General features: G+C 43.1%; 1 protein-coding gene across 19 annotated transcripts in view; it reads left to right on the plus strand.

Annotated features, from left to right (window-relative positions):
* The window catches only part of ZBTB20 (zinc finger and BTB domain containing 20), a 488423-nt gene that overhangs the window by 386203 nt on the left and 82981 nt on the right, over nt 1-19239 (plus strand). Inside the window, exon 1 of one of the 19 annotated variants that reach the window (XM_054803975.1) lies at nt 8666-8729. The exons of 17 other annotated variants lie outside the window; for them this stretch is intronic. The gene's annotated coding sequence lies outside the window, so the exon portion shown is untranslated. Of the gene's footprint in view, nt 1-8665; nt 8730-9482; nt 9592-19239 lie in introns of those variants that run through there. One more of the 19 variants, XM_054803985.1, reaches the window with a different exon arrangement.

The following is a 19239-nucleotide window of genomic DNA, read 5'->3' on the forward strand; positions in this document are numbered from 1 at the left end:
GATTCCCAGAGAACTACTCATTTTTAATAGCACTATGACTGACGCTACTTGCTTTCAGGCTCAGGACCATCTACAGGCGAATGCTTGCGTATTAATTACAACAAAGAGCAAATCTACTTGACATTTGATTTTGTTTTTCTTGTTTCCTTGCAAGCTTGAAAATGAGCTGCTTTTGCCAAAAAAAAAAAAAATATCGAAATGCATTTCACACCTCTTTTTTTTAAACTTGAAATAGGCCCCTTGAAAAAACTGACATGTTAAACACCAGCAAGAAAATGATTATTTGGACATATGGCTCCTCTTCCTGAACTTTGCAGAGAGGTTAGATAACGCTCTTTCACATCTTAAAAGACTAGACTCCTGCTACATTACTAACATATTCTTATGTAATAATCCGGCACTGATGATACTTTATCCAGTCCCAGTGATGTAAGACTCATTTATGGTTTGGTCAGTTATGAGGGATTTGTTTTTTCACAGATTATCTTCTAATTTGTTCTTTGTCATTACTCTGTCCTGAAGCAGAGTAGAGAATAGAGTAAAATCACACACAAAAATGTCTTGTGGCTCTGTCTTTCAGCAGGGTTTTGCACTGTATGGATTGTTTCTATGAAACATTGCATGTTTAATGCAAAAGTAAAAACAAATTTTAAAACCCCACTCTTAAGTGAAGACAAACTAATCTGAACCCATCCATTTAGTTTTCAGATGAGGCTGTTTCATAAAGCAAAAAATTTGTAAGAATTAAAATAAAGGTGTCAAACCGTCTGAAATATTGAAATTTCACAGAAAGATTGTCATTAGCTTTGTCACAGCTGATGTTAGCAGTCATGTAAGGTCTGCAGGTACTTGCAGAATGCGTAGTCATGTAGGAGAGCTGGCCAGGAAACAGGAGCGCCCCATGGTGAAGACATTTGAAATTTTGGAGTATGAGAATGAAACTTTATGAAACTTTTTCATAAAGAAACGAATTTTCAAAAGACCCACCTCAGCAGAGCTAATGGCTCAAGGGCCAGGACTCCTCGACTGGGTGAGGGAGCGTGGGAGTCTGTTCCCTTCCAGGTCTCCCTCATTACACCCCAATCACCAGGCTCCGAGATCAGCCTCTTTCTCTGGCTTTGAACTAGAGTTTCTATCCTGGACCCAAGAAACTCCCCTAATCATCTTTTCATGAAAAATTATGTTTACAACAAGTTGTTTCACATTCAGTGACAGAACTCTGCAATGGAAAACTATGGAATCTTGGAATAACAAAAATGAGAAATGACCTCTGTAAGTCTTCTGGGTCCAGCCCTCACCCCTGCTCAAAGCAGAGCCAGTGAGGATCAGGAGTCTTTTTTAACCAGCTCATTCATGTGTGCATCTATGTCCTTCTATGTACCTGTTTTATATGTACTTATATCCTGCTGCACATTTTTTCAATAACTGTGTTTCTGAAAGTTGAGATTTTTAGAACAATTTTAGAAGCTCTCATTGATAAGCAGAAACTCTTGATCAGAAGCTGTCCTGCACAGGAACGAACGTGCAGCTGTACAGCCACTGTACCAGATTCTTGCTGTGCCTGGTTCTTTTCCTTTAATTGCAAGACCACTTTGTTTAGTGACAATGGGTTGCAGGGGCTTAAATATGTCCCCTAATTCGTAAAATAATACTGTAACTGAGGACTGACATTGACTATGCGTAGACTGAACCCTGTTCCTGCACAGAGGGGGGGACCCTAATTCTGCTACCCTGCATGTATCGCTGCTCTCTGTTGCTCACAGGATGTTCAACTCGATGGAGCAGTGGTCTAATCTGATGTGGCAGCTCCTACATTTTTGTCTTTTAAGTGCTTCACTTACATGAATTAATTCTGAAAACACTCTTGTGACGTTAGTCATTGTTACAATTCCCATTTTAGAGGCCCTGTGTCTAATTCTTTAATTATACTAATTCTTCCTTATGCTGGTGAGGTTCCAGGTCTGTGAAAGCATCTCCCAACTCAGGGAGATGGATTGCAGAAATGTCAAGGGCAAAATGAGAGTTCATTGCCCTATGGCAATCCTCTGTTTCTCTAAGGTTGGAGAGAAATATTGGAAGATGAGTATAAAAGAGGCTCTTTTGATTTGTACTAGGGGCTACGCAGGAGTCGCATAGTTCAAGCCTGTAAGAGGTGTTGTATCGGCCAAAATCAAATTATTGAGATTTTTGACGCTTCTTTCAGTGTGGCCACAGTCTTGTCAAAAGAAAGTGAAAGCCACCTCTGCCACCCCTTCTTTTCCTTTTATCAGAATACATTATCAGAGAATTGACACCCTACCCCCCAAAAGAACCCCAACAAACCCAGAATGAGAGGCAGTGAACTTGAAGGAGGGAGGAAGAGACTGAGGCTTGCCCAAGAATGAATAGCAAGCCATTTTAAAAGTAGTCATTATGTGCCGAAACCAGAAGGATCTTCTGTCTTTCTGTATGATAAAACTACCAGTGAAATGTTTTGCGAAATAATTAGGAGCAAACAGGCAGGAAAAATGAGTGATGCGCTACTCTTCATTTCCTGAGCCGGTCTTGTTCCAGTCACCTCGCAAGCTGCAGCTGTGCCTGGGGAGAGAGCGGAGGTGGAGATCAACCCTGCCTGTGTCTTCTTTCCTCGCGGCTTCACCCAGCCCAAGGACAAGATGGACAATCAGATCTGCTGCAGAAAAGAGACAGAACTCTACACCCTCCTCTGGCCCTTTGGCTTCCCACTCTATTTATATACAAGTCTAAGAGAGGAAGTGGTATGTGCAGAGTAGGGGCCCTTGCAGCTATCCCTGAGACAAAACTAATGGTCGGACAGAGAAGCCAGCAGTCTTCAGTGGCGTGATTTTGGTGGGAATCTCACGGTTTTGGCATGCTGAGGCTGTACGACTCCCCAGGCTGCTAGCAATACTGTTGTTCTTACAAAGGTTTTGTCCTGAATAAGGAATATGAAAATAATTACAATTTTTTACTCAGCATTGAGCCTATGGAAAAGCCTGCAGAAACAAGACATCTTTAGATAAGAAAGACTGGAGGCAGAGGCACAATACCTGTCACTGCCAAATGCGGGAAATAAGATTGTGAATATGTGACAGGACCAAAGTTAGCAAGAGGGATATACAGCATGGTTCACGTCAGCATTTAGAACAGAAGTGGGGCAGGCGTCCGCTTTAAAGTTCTTCAAATCAAAATTGTAATTGTCTTCCCATGAAAGTGTGAGAGAAAATTAAGCCTCCTGACACCCTCAGATACTTACGCTTCTTTCAAAAATCATAGAATAAAATGTAACAGAACAGAGTAGAATAGGCTGAATATAACACACGATGCTGTTTAAGTAATTTTAATTTTGGAGCAGAGATGCAATCTGGTAACAACAGTATGGATTGTGATAGAGGGTAGGGAGTGAGGTAGTTAATGTTTTCAGTGTTTGAAAGTCTTCTGAGGCCTTTGCAATAAGCATCCATATAAACATACAGAAAACACGTCACCTGCAAAAGTCACATCCTCATTTATGTGCTTTTTAACCAGTGATCAGATGTCCTTATTTCGTTGTGAAAACGCACTTTCGAAGTGTTACTTTTCGACCCAGTGCAGCTGAAGGGGAAGAAAGGCAGGAGTCTTGCTCTTCTTGTGTCTTCTCAACCAGATGTTTTACAGAGTTCCCCTAGGTTGCACTGTTGCTTTTCCAGTGAAGGCAAGGGGACCGCACTGGTGCCTGTGAGGGCACGGCTCACTTATCGCCATCTTATTGCTGGTGGTAACATGCAAAAAAAAAAAAAAAAAGAACAAAAATGTCTCTCATAGCCCAATTTGCAATATTTTCATTTTTTTTAAAAAAGAGAAGCTCTTCCACAAAATAGGCCATTATCTTTGGGTTGTCTAAGAGAGAAAAAATGTGGAACCCCTCTGATGTTTCCATTTACATTTCCCTAGTGTCAGCAAATCTCTGAAAGGAATTGCCTTGGAACGGCACAGTGTCAGTAAAAGGTGCTTTAGGAGCTAGTCCTGGACGTTTGATGTAGTTTTACGTAGGGGGCTAGTTCTGGTAATCAGTGCAATAGGAAATAAGCTTGTTTGGTTTTGCCCCAGAAAATCAAATTGCATATATGACAGAAATGAACTAGGTTAGATGCAAGGCATGGTACCTTTCTCACCTCAGCATACAAAGGTATCTACCAAGCATAGTGGTGCAAGTTAGGAATGATTGCATGCCCAAAAGATAGGCAACGAGTAGATTTCTGTAATAGGTGGACTTTCCAGTCTTTTCCTCTAATTTCTTGTGTACTGAATGATAACCGTATATTCACCCTCTCCAACATGCTGTGCTGGTTTACATCTCTGAACAAAAAGCACAGACTCCACAGCTGTTTACGAAGACAAGCCAATAAATCTAGCAGAATATATTTATACAACTTACCCTGAGATTACATAGTTAAACGCCATTTTTTCAGGTAGACAGAGCTCCTCCATTGCAAAGGAACCAAATTCCTCTCCGTGCCACTCAGATCTGTTAATTTGCCATTAATGTCAGCTCATGTCAGCCATACTGAGCGTTACAAGTCGCGCTGCAGAATGCTTTATATACATTAAAGGAGCAAGTACTCGGCCATTTCCAGGTCCTTCCCAGTCTGCTGTTGTTTTGTGTCCTGCTTTTGGCTGGTGTTACATGATGCGTGCAGAAGTCAGAAAACGAGGAGCAGTTCTGGTGGCCTTTCCTTTCATACATCCTGCTGTTTGCCAGTGGTAAATCCAGGTACAGTTCTCCTAAAGATCTGTTCCAATTCTGTAGCCACGCTTTCTTTCTACGGAGTGGGTATTATACACGAGAGCTTGCAAGCTTGCTGCAGCACTGATTGCCTTTTCCATAGCAAACAGCAAACTTTATTCTACTGATCAGACTGAGCTTTCCATTCTCGCTTCTTGGGCTAAACCTCCCTGATACATGCAATGATTTATGTGAAAGAAAAGCAAGCAAGAGGGTGCGATGGAAAGAGAGAGATCATCGACATCATGTATCTAAATTGAAATCCGTGCTAAAATCTCGGAGCGGGGGGGGGGGGGGTGGGGGGGAGATGATGTACATTTTTTGGAGTTGCTCTTGGCCTTTTGCATTTAAACTCCAGGTCTGCTCTTGGTTGATATTCAGGTAGAAATCAGGAAGTCTTTAACTTGCGTAGCTTCTAGTAGAAGGGGACCCACTGAGAGCAGGACTTAACAGTAGCGCTTTCTACATCAAGCACTATAGGAGATTTGGGGATCACCATATCAGGAGCACATGCTAATAAAATATGTGCCACATAGTAAAAACTCACCTGGGTGAAATGCTGCTCCTTCTGATATCAATGGAAATTTCCTTTTGACCAGGGGTTGCTATGGCAGCAAGCACTGGAAATGAGAACAAGGACATTTTGATATGTCTACACTGTGGATTGCAAATTATGATACCCGAGTTAGTTTTAAACAGTCTTGCAAGAAGTGGTCTAGTTAAGGCAGCCTGGAACGCCACGTGGCCTAATTTACCATGCTAAGTGGCTTGCTTTCCTCTGTGCTCAGGGTCCGTCCGTGCCTGGGGTGGAGCGGAGGTGTAGAGGCGTTTGAGGGGATGCTCACTTTAGGGCAATGGCATGAGGAACAGACTGTGACGAGGAGTAGTGTAGGGAGGGAGAAAGAGCATGAGAGAGAGCAAGCTAGAAAACAGGAGGAACAGCAGCCCATGGAGTCAACTGAACAGGGGGGACGGAAGCAAAACCAACAGCAATAGAAGAGACGCAGGTTTGGGGGTTCAGGGACCAAAGGGTCTCTTCCCATGGCAGTGCTCTTTGCTCTGCTCCTTGGAAGTCAGCCTAGGGCTCCTGAATGTCAGCATTTCCATTGTCAGGAAGACAACATCAAACCCCTAAATGAAGTATCCTCACACTCTTCCAGTGGTTGTTGATTGCCTCGTAAGCACCCTTTTACTCGTGCTGCCGATGACACTGCCGGCTGAAGTGGTGAAGTTCTGTATGACAGCTCCACAGGTGCTAACCTGCCTCAGCATCAGCAGCAACGTGGAACGGCATTCGATTTTTAAGTTGGCTTTAAAAGAAAACCCTGAGAAATTATATTGAAAATGCATTACTGTAATGTTAATGTTACTAAGTCAAGCACTTAAAAGTTAGGAAATGCCACAGGTAATGTTGTCTCTGCAACCTCACTGAGGGCCCCTTGTACCATTACCATAGCCTGTAATTACATGACTGCACACTGTTTCTTCTGCTGGACCCTTGCATCAAGTGGTCAGGTCCTCCACATATTTCATTAGAAACATAGCCCAGAGCTGGTCTGCACTCTGCTGGATTATTAGTTTGGTACTGACCCAGGGAAGAGAAAACTACTTGTCTGTGTCACTGTGCTCTACAAAATCTCCTCACCTGGAAAAGACTTGAGGCCTTTGATGGCACTGTATTTCTCTGAAATCTCCTTTTCTGTTCTTTGGTAGCATCTTACCTCCCATAATCCCATAATATTTCAAATGGGAGCAATTCATATTTTGGGGAGGCTGTGGAGACGACTCATAAATAGCATTTAACAGACCTTATTAAGGCCAATGTCCCTTTTGCTTCTGCACTGCATCCCTCTCCTGTTGACCCTGGTTCGTTCTTCCTGTAGTCTGTGCTGAGTCAACGGGCCCCAACGGGCTGGTAGGTAGATGGGACACAGCCACCCAGCACGTGGCGTTTCAAAAGGTGGAAAAGGGCAAGAACCCACCTTTTCCCATAGCAGAAAGGAATGAATAATATTGATACCTCTCCATTAACAGCAAAACACATGAAAACTGGTGCTAGCTTTGCCTGGAGATGTATGTAGAAAAGATGATGAAAATAATATAGAGAAGTTGCTAGAACTGCTGCCTTTTATGTCTTCTTTCCTTAAGCATTTGTACCCAAAATGCAAAATAAGCGGGGAAGCCCAGCGCTCCCTCTCAAAGGCCAGCAGTCAGCCGAGTTGTGAATTCCTTCTCTACTTTTTTCCCGTGCTTTTGAGCGACGCTTGCAGGTTAGCTGTGCCCATTTAAAAGTTTATATACAGCAGATGTTCACGGAGCTGATCAGGAATTATGGATTTACTGCTGTAGCTGCAGCCCTATATGAAATACAGATAAGGTGTTTGAAACGCAGAGAATATACCTGCCTCGCACAATAAATTCACACACACCCCTGGCTGCCTTTCGCTTGGGAGGGTGCAACAGAGCCCATGTGCCCTGAAACCCAAAGCAGGTCCCCAGCGTCTGACAAGGGAAAGTTCTGGCGGGGTAGGAGGGATGCTGTCTGGGTGCTAAACATGCCGGCAGCTCCCTCTCGAAGCAGCGTGTTACCTGCTGCCTCCCCTCTCAGGGGGGAGAGGCCGCCTGCCCCACACCTTTTTAGAAGCAGACTTCGCAGAAGTGCCATCAATCTCTGCCTTGCCCGCCACGCAGCGCTGCTGCTGCGCTGGCAGTCACCAGGACTCATCCATTTGAACTGCACTTTGTTTTGCAGCCCAGGGTAGAAGGAATAGATTGTTTTGCCACCTATTTTAGGGCGTAACTTCTCCCCCTCCCCGGCGCCTGGGACTCGTCTATCCCAACACCCAGCATTGCCTTTTTACAGCATCTCCGTCTGTATCGGGCAGGTACTCGGTTTGTCTGTGTCTGTGCAGACATCCATGGCAAGGATGTGCTCTTGGAGCTCGTGTAGTTCCAGAATCATAACATTCCAGTAATCCATCAGGAAAATTCAACCGAAGGGCAGCACGGTCTCGCTTTAACCAAACCAAAGTAGCTGGCAAACCCGCACTCCCTTCCCCACCCCACAGGACAGGTAGCGTCTGAAGGCTGCGGGAAGGCGCGGATGTTTATTTCGGCAAGAGCTGCGGTGGTGTGTAAAAAAGAGAGGGAAGGGATCTCCCAGCTTTTTGGAGAGGGCCTCTGTATAATGCCATTTGAATCTGTACTTTTTGTTTGGTGGTAAGTTTTAATAGTTATCCTTTGAGGATTTTCCCGGCGAGCTTATCTGAATACACCAACAGTCTTTTTTGTAATATTCGCATTTCCCCTTTGGTTCAGCCGAGCCCACTGACAGATCATTCAAATTCAATTGTTTTATGTCTAAGCCGAACAGCTAATTAAAGTAGGGATGATTAACCTGACTGGCAGTGTCGCTCGCTCTCCCTCGCTCTCTCGCTCCCTCCCTCCCTCCCTCCTGTTCCAATCAGTCTTTTTCTCACACTCTCCCTCTCTCTCTCTGTCTTTTGCTCTACTGTGTGTGTGTGTGTGTGTTTTTTTTCGTTTTTTTTTTTTTTTTTTCTCCTCTCTCCTAAACGTGGTCTGCTTGCTGATGGCAGAATGGCACTCGGAGATTTGTGCATTGTGTCTGGTTTCCTACGGGCAGGCTGACCCAGTGCCTCTAGGGACTTATCAATAGACCACTCAGAAGAGACAGAGACAGGAGAAAGGAGGAGGGGTGGGGGGGTGGGGGGGAGAGAGAAAGAGAGAGGGAGAAAGAGAGAGAGAGAGAGAGAATCAATATCAAGAATAGAAGGAGCTCCGAAGCCATTTTTTTTTTTTTTTTTAAAGAAGTATCAGGACTTGGGAAGAGGGTGACAAAGAAGGTTTTTCAAAGAGGCAGTGGAGGAGGTTCTAATAAATTTGGAAGGAAACAGTTCCCTGTCTTGGGAAAAAAGGAGAACTCCTGGCTGATTAGCATTCACACCAGGTATGAGATGTTCCCTACCCCTTATCACTGTCGCAACCGAGATGGAAAAAAAAGCTTCCCCCCCCTTTTTTTTCTTTTTTTTTTTTTTCCTTCCCCAACCCTCTCCCCCCCCCAATCCCCCCCCCCCCCCCCGCTCTGTAAGGAGAGGGAGCGAGCGTTTATTTTGGTACGTGTGGTGGCGGTGGCAGGGGGAGCGGGAGCCGTGGGCATCGGTGTGCGGGGAGCAGGGAGAATGGCAGCAGGGCAGCGGGGAGGGGGCGGCTGGGAGAAGAGCCGGGAGTGTGTTACTGTGTCTCCTCTTTGTGCACCCCTGGGGGGGGTTACCCAAGTTCATTTCCAGCAGGTGGATTTAGACAGGGAGTTACTTAACGCTTGACCGCCAGTTTTGAAAAAAGGGAAGAAAAAAAAAAAAAGGAAAAAAAAAAAAGACCTGCTTCCTATGTCTATTAAAGGAAGCTCCAATTTTTTTCCCTCTCTCTCCTCTCTCTCTCTCTCTCTCTCCCCTCTCTTCCTAACCAGACAGCGGGAGGGTTTCTGGCTCCTCGCCAGCCCAAAAGCCTCTAAGTGTTTTGCACTTGTTTCAGGGAGCCCGGGGATTTTTTTTCAGCATTTTCACTAGAGAACAAAGAGTTCTTTACAAAGGAAGGGGGAGAGCGAGCTTAACGCCTGAGATATGTTTTTCTATTTTTATTAGGGATTTTTACCCCCCCACACACACACCCTGTCCTAAAAAGAAAGAGAGAGAAGCAAAGCACAGAATGTGTGGCAGCAACAAAATAGATTGAAAGGAAATGCAGTTCCCTTACCTCCAAATTATAATTTGGAATTAATAAGAACAGGAATGGAAGGGGGACGAGAGCAAGTGAGTTTGATATGTCGTTCTTTTCTCCCTTTTTTTAACTCTCTTTAAATCCAATTGCTGTTTTGCCAACTTACCTAGCCTCTCTTTTTTTTTTTTTTTGGCATAGAAGTTATACTGCGAACAGTTTCTGTTTACTTAAAAAATCAAACAACGAATTCTTACTGGGGGAAAAAAAAAAAGAGGGAAATGGGGTGGTTTTGGTGAAAAAGAAATAAATGAGTGGGAACAGAAATCTTTCACTTTCTGTCACTTAGAAAAAAAGTTGGTAATGGCTTGTTGAAGCTAGGATCTTAAAATACAGATGGGGCACTAACGTCTGTGTCCACGGACCCAGCTTTTCCCTGACCATCTGTCTAAAAGTCACCTCTCATTGGCAGCTCAAATGATTAGTCGGAGCTCAGGGATTTTTTTGTTTGTTTGTTTGTTTGCTTGTTCCTCCTGTTCGGTGGGACCCTCGCTCAAATGGCTCCATTTCACCTTCTGAGTTTAGTTCTCTAATCGAGCCCCAAATTGAGGATTTCAGGATAGACCTCCTCGCACTGTAGATTTTTTGTTCTTCTCAATGTATTTCTTACAGATACACTCTTTGTCTATTTGCATGTGGAAAAGGCACACGTAGTATAGAAGGGAATAACGCATCGCATTTCAGGAGATGTTTAGATTGGAATTTTATTGCATATAATGTGTAACATGCAGGGTATCTTCCGTACAGTGTCTCCTGTACAATGGTTAGGATATTTGAGAATATATACCATTGCAAATTCAGTAGCTTAAGGAAGTGTTTTCTTTAGCCAAATTCTGCCTGCCTTCCTTTATTGATTTGTATTTTCCTGGCTTTGACAAATTACCAATCTAAAAACTGCATCATATAGCAGTGGTACAGAAAACAAGAGAGGAAGCTGTGTATTATATCCCCCCTAAAAATGATAAGCGCACAACAGATAGAAGTAGATCAAATTATTACAGAGTTACAACGATTGTTTCTGGATGCAGGGCGTTATTACTACAATACCTTGATTTTTATATGCATGCTGCAGGCTTCCCTCAGAAGAGGTCGTCTGTTACAGCTACTACATAGGTATCGCATAGGTATCTGTGGCACTGTTTTTAAAGCAACATCTATGCATTGTGTAAGCGTACACTGAGAATTAGTCTGTTTGCATCTCCTCATATGATGAAGGAGGGAAAAGCCATCCTTGGGCTCTGCCTGCGCCGCTTTAGGAACACCGCTACCCTGCAGTGGCAAAACGTCCTGCAGGATACAGCCCGGCCCTTGCGAAAGTGAAGGGAAACCATCCACAACAAGTGAAACCGCCAGTTAAAACATAGTTTTGTTTTCGTACCAGTATCTAGGCTGAGGACTCGCACCCCTCCAGCTCCGTTAGCCAGGGCTCTTCCTTCTCCAAAGCTGTGGTGTGCACAGCTTCCCCAGCAGAAGTTGGGGAGGGGGACACGTTGTGGCCTCAGGTCCCCTGCTCTGAGTCCAGGTACCTTCACTGCACGTAACCCAGGCGCTCTGCATTTCCACGGGTAACAGCAATAGCGGTGTCGTGTCGAAAGTACTTTGCGGGCTCCCCAGTTTAACGTGATATGCTTGACAGAGAGGGATGGACCACCAAAAAGAGCTGGTCGTTCTGTTGGCAAACATAGCAAATAGAGGAACTTTTGGCAAATTACAAATGCTTTTCTTATATTTAAAATCCTCGCTTTCCTCGTTCCTGTGGAGAGCTTTCCCAACTCCTGATGTTTTTCGTGGTCTGAATGTTTTCTGTGACTTTTCTCTCTTGCTCTCTCACTCTCCAAAAAGGAAAAAAAAAAAAATCACAGGAAAAGTAAACAAAAGAGCACAGAAATGGGACTTGGCCTTTGAAGTTTTCCATAGGATAAGCAGTCTCATTTTTTTTCTGCCCAAATCTTTTTTCTCCCCCCCCCCCATTTTTTTTTAAGTCTAACATGCTTTTGTGAACATTTTGTATCTGCAACCGTGGAGATGGTGACATAAGAGGGAGGACATAACAGAGCTGAAACCTAGATTTAGCCCCCCTCAATCTCAACTAGAAGGCATCTTCCAGTGGCTGTCACTGCTTCCAGAAGTAGGGAGAAAGACGATAGCTGTCTTTTGGGGACTCCACGGACCTGACCTGAGAGTAGCACATTCACAGTACAGGAGAAAAGAGAGAGAGGGCAAAAAAAAAATTAAAAAAGGGGGAAAGAAAAGCTCTTTGAGCAGTAACACACTGGCTCTTTCTTCCTGCAGGCAATCCGCTCCAGCTCCTGGCGACGTGTCCTGCACTATCAGATATCATATGACTCTTTATTTGGACTCCCGTTAGCAGTATGGGCCTGTTAGGAGGCTGTTTGTTTTCTTTTCCTTTCATTTCCTTCTCCCCAGTTCCCCCCCTATTTTATGTGTGCTCGTGCGAGCGTATCCCTTTTATAATCTCTCTTTTTGTGCTGAAGCTTTATAGAAAAGAAAAAAAGAAAAAAAAAAAAACTTAATCATTTCCCAGGGCTGTTTTTAATCCTCTGCCAAAATTGAAGTTCATTGTCGAGTTGTAAAAATAAGTAACACCTTTCGGTTTTATTTCTGTCTTTCACCTCTTCCTTCGCCCTTTCTGGCACTTCTCGGTGTGTCCGTACACACTCGTGTACGTCCCTCCGTCTCTCCTGCCTGCGTGGGTGAAGTTGGGATACACCTGTGTCAGTCTGAGGAGGAGTACAGAGCTGCCTGCTGCCGCTCCCGCCACTCCGCGCCGTTCGTTTCACTTCCATAAACTTTCCCGTTTATTTATTTATTTATTTCAATTGGGCACCTTCTCCGCACCGAGTTTGAAAAGCCGTCAGGTAGCGATCCCTTTGCTGGGCTTTTCTGCATTTAAGCGAGCAAACAGGGGAAGTTAAGGCTGCAAGAAAATGAAATATTGTGCCAGAGGAATGGAGGATGAAGCGCGAGGTAGAAATTAGACGTGCTTTGTGTTTGCCACCCATAAGTTTCCTGTACCAGAATGCTGGTGCCTAATAATAGGATGGAGGGAGCCAGACAGCAGCTAGCAATCGGAGGTGTATAGCCAAGTAGCCTTATGGCAGCAATATTTCTGATACCGAGTCCCATTTTAGTTTAGGGAGATGACTTTTTTCCCTATTTGTACTGTCTTTAGCAATACATTATTTAGATAAACACCACTGCAAAACTTTTTGCCCGAAAATGCAAAGTCACGTCAACAGAAAAAATGAATTGCTATCAAATATATTAAATCCTTGCAAGAAAAAAGGTCTGTCTTTCCAACAGAGAGGTAATGTTTTGTTTTGATACTTTCCTATGCTATGTTTTCATTTCTGTTTTTGAGTTAAGGATTTATTTTGACAATTGTTAAGAATTGATTTCTAAAGGAAAGGGGGGGGGAAATCCTTGAAAACATTCCAAAATGAGAGGGTTTGAAGGGGAGAGATTTAGGTTGTTCGGGAAGAATTTAGAGTGTTTGGGGTTTTGTTTGTTTGCTTTAGTTTTGTGCAACCTGAATTGTAATATGCTTTGGCAAGCAAACCAGAAAATGAGCTTTTTACACAACTTTGCTCCCTCTGTGATTACTGCTGTATTTTTGTGGAACTCGGTGGGTTTTTTTCAGCTGAATTTGGTAAGATCATCAAAGCCGAAATCCTGTTTGCACTGTAGAGACACAAAGGAGTTACTGACACTTTCGGTCAGAGGTGGATGCTTTGGCCAGCCAGTCCATCCACCACCTTGCACCGTTCAGCCGCCGGCTGTGCACGGGCCGATTGCCACGCTCAAGGGGAAAGTACAGGCGTACTTTGTATACGTGATTTATATACGTTTTGTGCGCATATTCCTATTAGTGTAGCTGAAGATCTATAAGTTTTAGCATTTCTGCTCTGGTGTATACTTAGGCCAGCGTACAAAAGCACTCTTGTGAGCAAGGCAAATGCAGATTAGAGATTTTTTTTTTTTATGAATCCAGAAACAACTGTGTTTTGGCCATACCGTAGGTGTGTTGAACCACATCGAGGTCTCCCTCTTAGGTGGTGGTGTTTCTTATCTGAGACACCTTCCTGCTGAAGTCAGTGCAGGTTTTCCTGAGAAAGGGTTCATGAAAAACAGAGCTAGAACATCAGGATTTAGGGTGATCCCCTTGAATCAGTGTTGGAAACCAGACACCCCAAGATATGTCCTTGCGCAGCACGGCATCCCTCTGTAGCAGGGTGCGCTCGCTGTAGCGGAGATGCTAGAGCTGAGCTGGGCTGACTCCTGCAGTCTGAAACTTTATTTGTATATGCCTCCAGTTCCATCAGAAAATTACCTATATCTCTTCTTTGCTCTCAACAGCAGACCATTTCTTTTTATTTAGTTTTTGCCAGTCATCTCAATGAGAAGTTAGAGACTCTTTGACCAGAGACATTTTGAGGCTTCTTCCCTTTTCTCTCTTCCTCAGCAACTTGAAACCACCTCTGTTTTAACATTTTGTGCTTAGGCACATTCATGGTCCTGAGGAAGGAATTACAGACTTTGTTGGAAGAAATTTGGTTTTGAAGTAGGTGTTACGAACATTTTAAAATTGTGTGCTGTTCATGCACGGTACATGATGTTCCCTGTTACTCCACACATGCTTCGGTGCTCTGAGCAGCCCTAGCTGCGGGTATTTATTTTCAAGCTCGTTCTGGTAGCCACCCATGAATTTAGTTGACTTGAGAATGGGTAAACAGCTCAATGGTAAGGCTGAAGTTCAAGAGCTGTGTAAGTGCGAGGTAGAAGGCTTCTTTCAAGTTTTTGGCCGTTTCAGATGATTGTTGCTCAGCATCTTTATTGAAGAAAAAAATCGTTCTCCCCAAACTTCTTTGACTTCATCTCTGCAGAGCAGATTATTCTGTTTCAAAGTTATTATAAGCTCAAATAATGATAAAATACATATTTAGCTACCTCATTAAATAAATATAGTGAAGAGCTGCAGCAAGCTGAAAGCCAAGCACTGCAGCTAATGTCTGTAAGTGCGGCTCAGGGCTGGGCAGAGAAGGCCGGGCTCGTTGCTGCTGAAGTTTTGTTAGCATAACTTGGACTCAGTGGAATTGCACCAAAGTTGTGTTTTGACTTGGCTAAATTTCACTGCTTTCATCTGACTTTTTTTTTCTAAGCCAGCCCAATCCGGATCTATTCAGCGCTCGGGAGGGTGATAGCCAAGGGACAAAACAGCTTGTCTAACACATGTCTCTTTAGTGCACCAGTGTGTGGCTTGTGGGGCCTCAGACTGGATCACCACTGTCAAGAGAAATGCGTTTTCCTACAGCGTAATAAGTTGTCCTGCTGCTTTCAGATGTCAGAGATCCCCCGTTCAGCACTTGGTGAAAAGGTCTGCTCTCAGAAGAGGTTTCCCTTCCATTTAACATTTCATTAGTGCATGCGACTCATGTAAATGTGATGTGGCCAGTAGGAGGAAAATTCTGGGTTTTTTTGCCAGGATGCGTGTATTTATTCTATGTCTGTATTAATGTTATGGTGAGATGATATTTCAACCTGAACACCGATTTCAGTGGCTTACCGCTAAAAAATGAGCTGAGTTGAAATGTCAAGGAGTTGTTCCAAGCTCAGAGGTGAAGCTTATATTATTTTGGAAAGTATGAGGAAAGTCATGGTTACTTTCTTTTTTTTTTTTTTTCTTTTTTAATGTGCGTTGGGCAGTCACACTAAGACAGGAGCATTTTCTGATTAACTAATTACTGAAACCCATTAATTTTTCCATTCTCATTCTATTTTTAATTTTTCGTGTTTCTTCAATACAAAATGAAAATTATAAGGAGCTAATTTCCTTAAACTAATTAGACTTACAATTTTAATCTCACAAAACCCAGGAAATTCCAAGCGATGTTTTTTTGTAACTCTGCCATGTTGCACATGCCTCTCTCCTCTTTGAAACCCTTGTATTGGCCTTCAAAAAATCCTGGGAAAACACTCAACACTTGCCTGAGCCAGCCTTGTCGGTCCAAACTCTCCTGAACTTCTGGCACTGTTAGGCATCCAGATCCAGATTTTGTGATTTGAGCTCATCTCTTTTGAAAATAACAACATGGAATTTCCAGACATTTCTTTGTATGAACTTTTAAGATTTTTTTTAAAAAATAATAATTAATAAATCAGAGTGATTCTGTTTCCACTGAAGCCAGCAGAAGCAGGATCCACATCCTCTGGGTAAAATTTCTCATGGCATTTTCCAAAACTTGATTTTTGCTCAGATGGCCTTTTCAATTTTGACCATCTGGAAAGCAGTTAAATTAGTTACATAGAATATTCTTTAGGCAGTCCTTTGAATAGGACTCCTAAAACTCCTTAACCTGTTAGTCTCAACTACATATCCCATAAAGCCTACAGAGCTAGCGTGAGAAATATTTTTTGTTCACTCCTCCCAGAAAAAAAGAGCTTAGTGATGATTTCTTTGGCTGGAGAATCAGGAAATACCAGTAAAAACTCTGTGTGGGAAGATGCCAGAGTCTTCTTCAGTGAGATCAGCTGTTCTTTAAATATATATATATATATATCTCTAGTTTGTGACTTTTTTTTTTTGGCTTGTTGTAACGTATCCCCACAATCTTCAGAAGCCACAGAAAATCATCAGTGCCACAATAACCCTATAGAGCTAGAAAGAGCAAACCAGAGCTGATCTGAGGCAGCCTTCCACACTAATGAAACAAGCCAGCAAGTTGGCTTCAAGCTTTAGTTTGTGCCATTGCCTGTGCGTTGCTGAAGCACCAGGGTCTACCCTGCAAGGAATCTTCCTCTCTGTAACCAGCCATTTTTTCCCTCCTGGTCCAATTCTCTAACTTCTATTTTCATGAAATTCTCACCAAAGTCAGAGGGAAACCTGTGTCTGGAAAGCATGGCAAAAATGGACCCTCTCTGAGTGGAGTCTCTACTACTCATACAGTTAAAAATTCAATCCATCACTCAGACAAAAAAAAAAAAAGAAAAAAGAAAAAGTTGATATATTGCGGAAAGCAAAGCGGAACATTTATTTTGCAGCCTATTCATTTTGCATTATGCTCATGTCAGACAGCGTAAGACTGTTCTGGTGCTTGCTTTGGAGGACCTTTGTGAAACTCTGTAGAGCTGCACAAAGCAGAGTCAGCGAGTGAGAAGCAATCTTGTTTCTGATCAAAACGAAGTAATGTGCCAACTAATGATGACAGAAACCTGGAGAGCTGTAGGTGCTCCCTTTTGTTGGAGATATAAAATAGAGATTCAGACCGCTGTTAAAGATTGCATAATGTCCTGGCTAAATTTCAATGAAGGTAATTATATTTGGCCTCCTTGAATTCCCTCTGAAGTGTCAGTTGGGTAGGGGAATATTCACTGCCTGGCCTGAACCGTACCGTAAGAGTTTGGAACATGATGAAGCAGCTGCCACCTCTCACTCCAGGGATGGCTGTAGTCACCCAGTGTTGAGCGAAGTAACCGCTTTGCAATTTGATCAATGGCTGAATAATGGCAGCAGCATACACTGCTCTTCCATACCTTCATTTGTCTCAAAATGCTGATTATAAAAACTAATGCCTTGGGCCTCTTCCCCTTGGCGGTCTGGTGATATTTGTAAGAACAATCTCCATTTTGCAGATGAGGAAGCTGAGGCACGGAGGTTTTTGAGTGACTTTTCTAAGTTCACACAGCGAGTGAGTGGCAGAGCCAGGAGGATAACCTGGGAATCCTGGATCCCAGTCCCATGCTCTAACCGCTAGGAAACGCTACCCCTCTGAATGTAAGTTATTGTTATTAAGATGTGGTTTATCTTTCATGTGAGTCACCATCTGTTATATTGCCTACTTGCTATTAGTTACGAAAGCTATTCACATTTTAAGCTGTTCTGCATTCTCACAGCTACTTAAGCCCACAGTGGACTTTTTGACAACAGTAACAGCGCTTCTTATGTGAAAGAACTGGACAAATATTAACTGATGTTTTTTCAGTAAATTTTTGCGATGCCATAAACCCACAGTTTAGCATGAATTTAAACAGACCTTGAAAAGTCCTCAGATTTAATGCTGGGTGGTTCCGTATCTGTCAGTTGTACCATAGTTAAGACATGACTGTATATTCTCATAGATACAATTAAGAAGATAAATTTCAAAATGGTAATTTAAAGTAAATTGAGTCATTGATAACTTCATGTGTCTTGGGCCTAGGAGCTCTGTGGCTGCTAGCATCCTTCGAACAGGTAGTAGAAAAAAATGTATTAATCTTGAGCTCTTAGTGATGCTAAGGCTAACCTCAGTGAGCCAAGGCTAACTAGGTCAGTTTTATTGGAGGCAGTCTGGAAAAGCCCTGAGCAGAAGCTGGGGCAGGGACTGGGGTTGTAAAATGAGAAGAGGCCCTTGAAAAGTAAAAATTGCTCTGTTTTTCTCTCTGGGTACAGATGGGTGGTAGGGGAATGCATTTGTTTGGATCCTCACAATTGCCATTTTTAAGGCAGCCATGAAGCTCTGGCTTAGGGAAGGGTAACCCCTGCAAACAGGGAGAGAGATCCTTGTAGCTGAAGAGGGAAGGAGTTGTCCCAAACTATCCAACGTGTACTAGCAGCTGGGAGCAAGAGATGAGACTGGCAGGCAGAGACAGAGACAGATTGGACACTGGTGCCTTTTCATCTCTGAATACAGTCAAGCAGCAAGGGCCCTTCTCATAGTCCCATCTAGTTTCCTTCACGTGACAAAGCCTACTGAATTTCTTAAAGCTCTTATATTCTGGTGAGCTAGAACATATCTTTCAGAAAGACAGGTAATCTTAAAGTAAGGGAATGACCACATATTTAAGTCAATTATTCTGAAGGTTTTAAAGTCCATTTCACTTCTTTTGAATCTGAATTTGTCTAACATCAGCTATACCATTGTATGATGTATTAAGGAGCCCTCTACTGTCAGAAATCTTCTCCCCATGCTTGGTATTAAGAAACTTTGCTGATTGATAGTGAATTTTTGACACCCAGAGTACAGTTCGAAGGTATGGGAAGGTGAGTAGTGGAATTTGAAGTGAGATGTGAGGAATTACTGGTGGCAGAAGAAATGGGTTAATAGAGAAGCAGTATGCAAAGACAGTAGATTTCTTTTTCTTCCCGAGTAGATGAGACATAAATGAAGAAAAAAAAAATTGTGGGTAAAGGCAAAGATCCAGTTATAAAGAGGGGAAGAGATGGGAATGTAAGAGAAAAGGTCTTGAGAATAGACACAGAAATTAGTGTGAAAAGAGAAGCATCATAAAGCTATTAAAGGACAGAAAAGAGAAACAAGCGTAGTCTGCAGTGGTCCATAAGGTCAGGACAAATGGGGAAATATCAGATTATGTTAAGAATGTAACACAAAGAGTAGCAGTAATTCACCTGGGGTAGTATGGACTGTGGCTTCTCAAGCAGTGGGTAGTTTCCTATCTCACAGGAGGCCAGCGAGCTTAGCTCATTATGGCTTTGAAAATGTACTGCTTAATCTTCAGGTTAGAGAGGGGCTGGTACAGTTTTGAAAGGTCTGAACACATTCAGACTTTGTGAAAAAGACTGGCCAAATTTTCTGCCCAAGGCCCCTCTGTGCTCAGGATTAAAACTCCAGTGTTCAGGGCATAACGAAAGAGAGGCCTAATTAGGCAGGAGAAAACTCTTCTAACAC

This window comes from Grus americana, chromosome 1 (assembly GCF_028858705.1).
Source record: "Grus americana isolate bGruAme1 chromosome 1, bGruAme1.mat, whole genome shotgun sequence".
Taxonomy (NCBI): Eukaryota; Metazoa; Chordata; class Aves; order Gruiformes; family Gruidae; genus Grus; species Grus americana.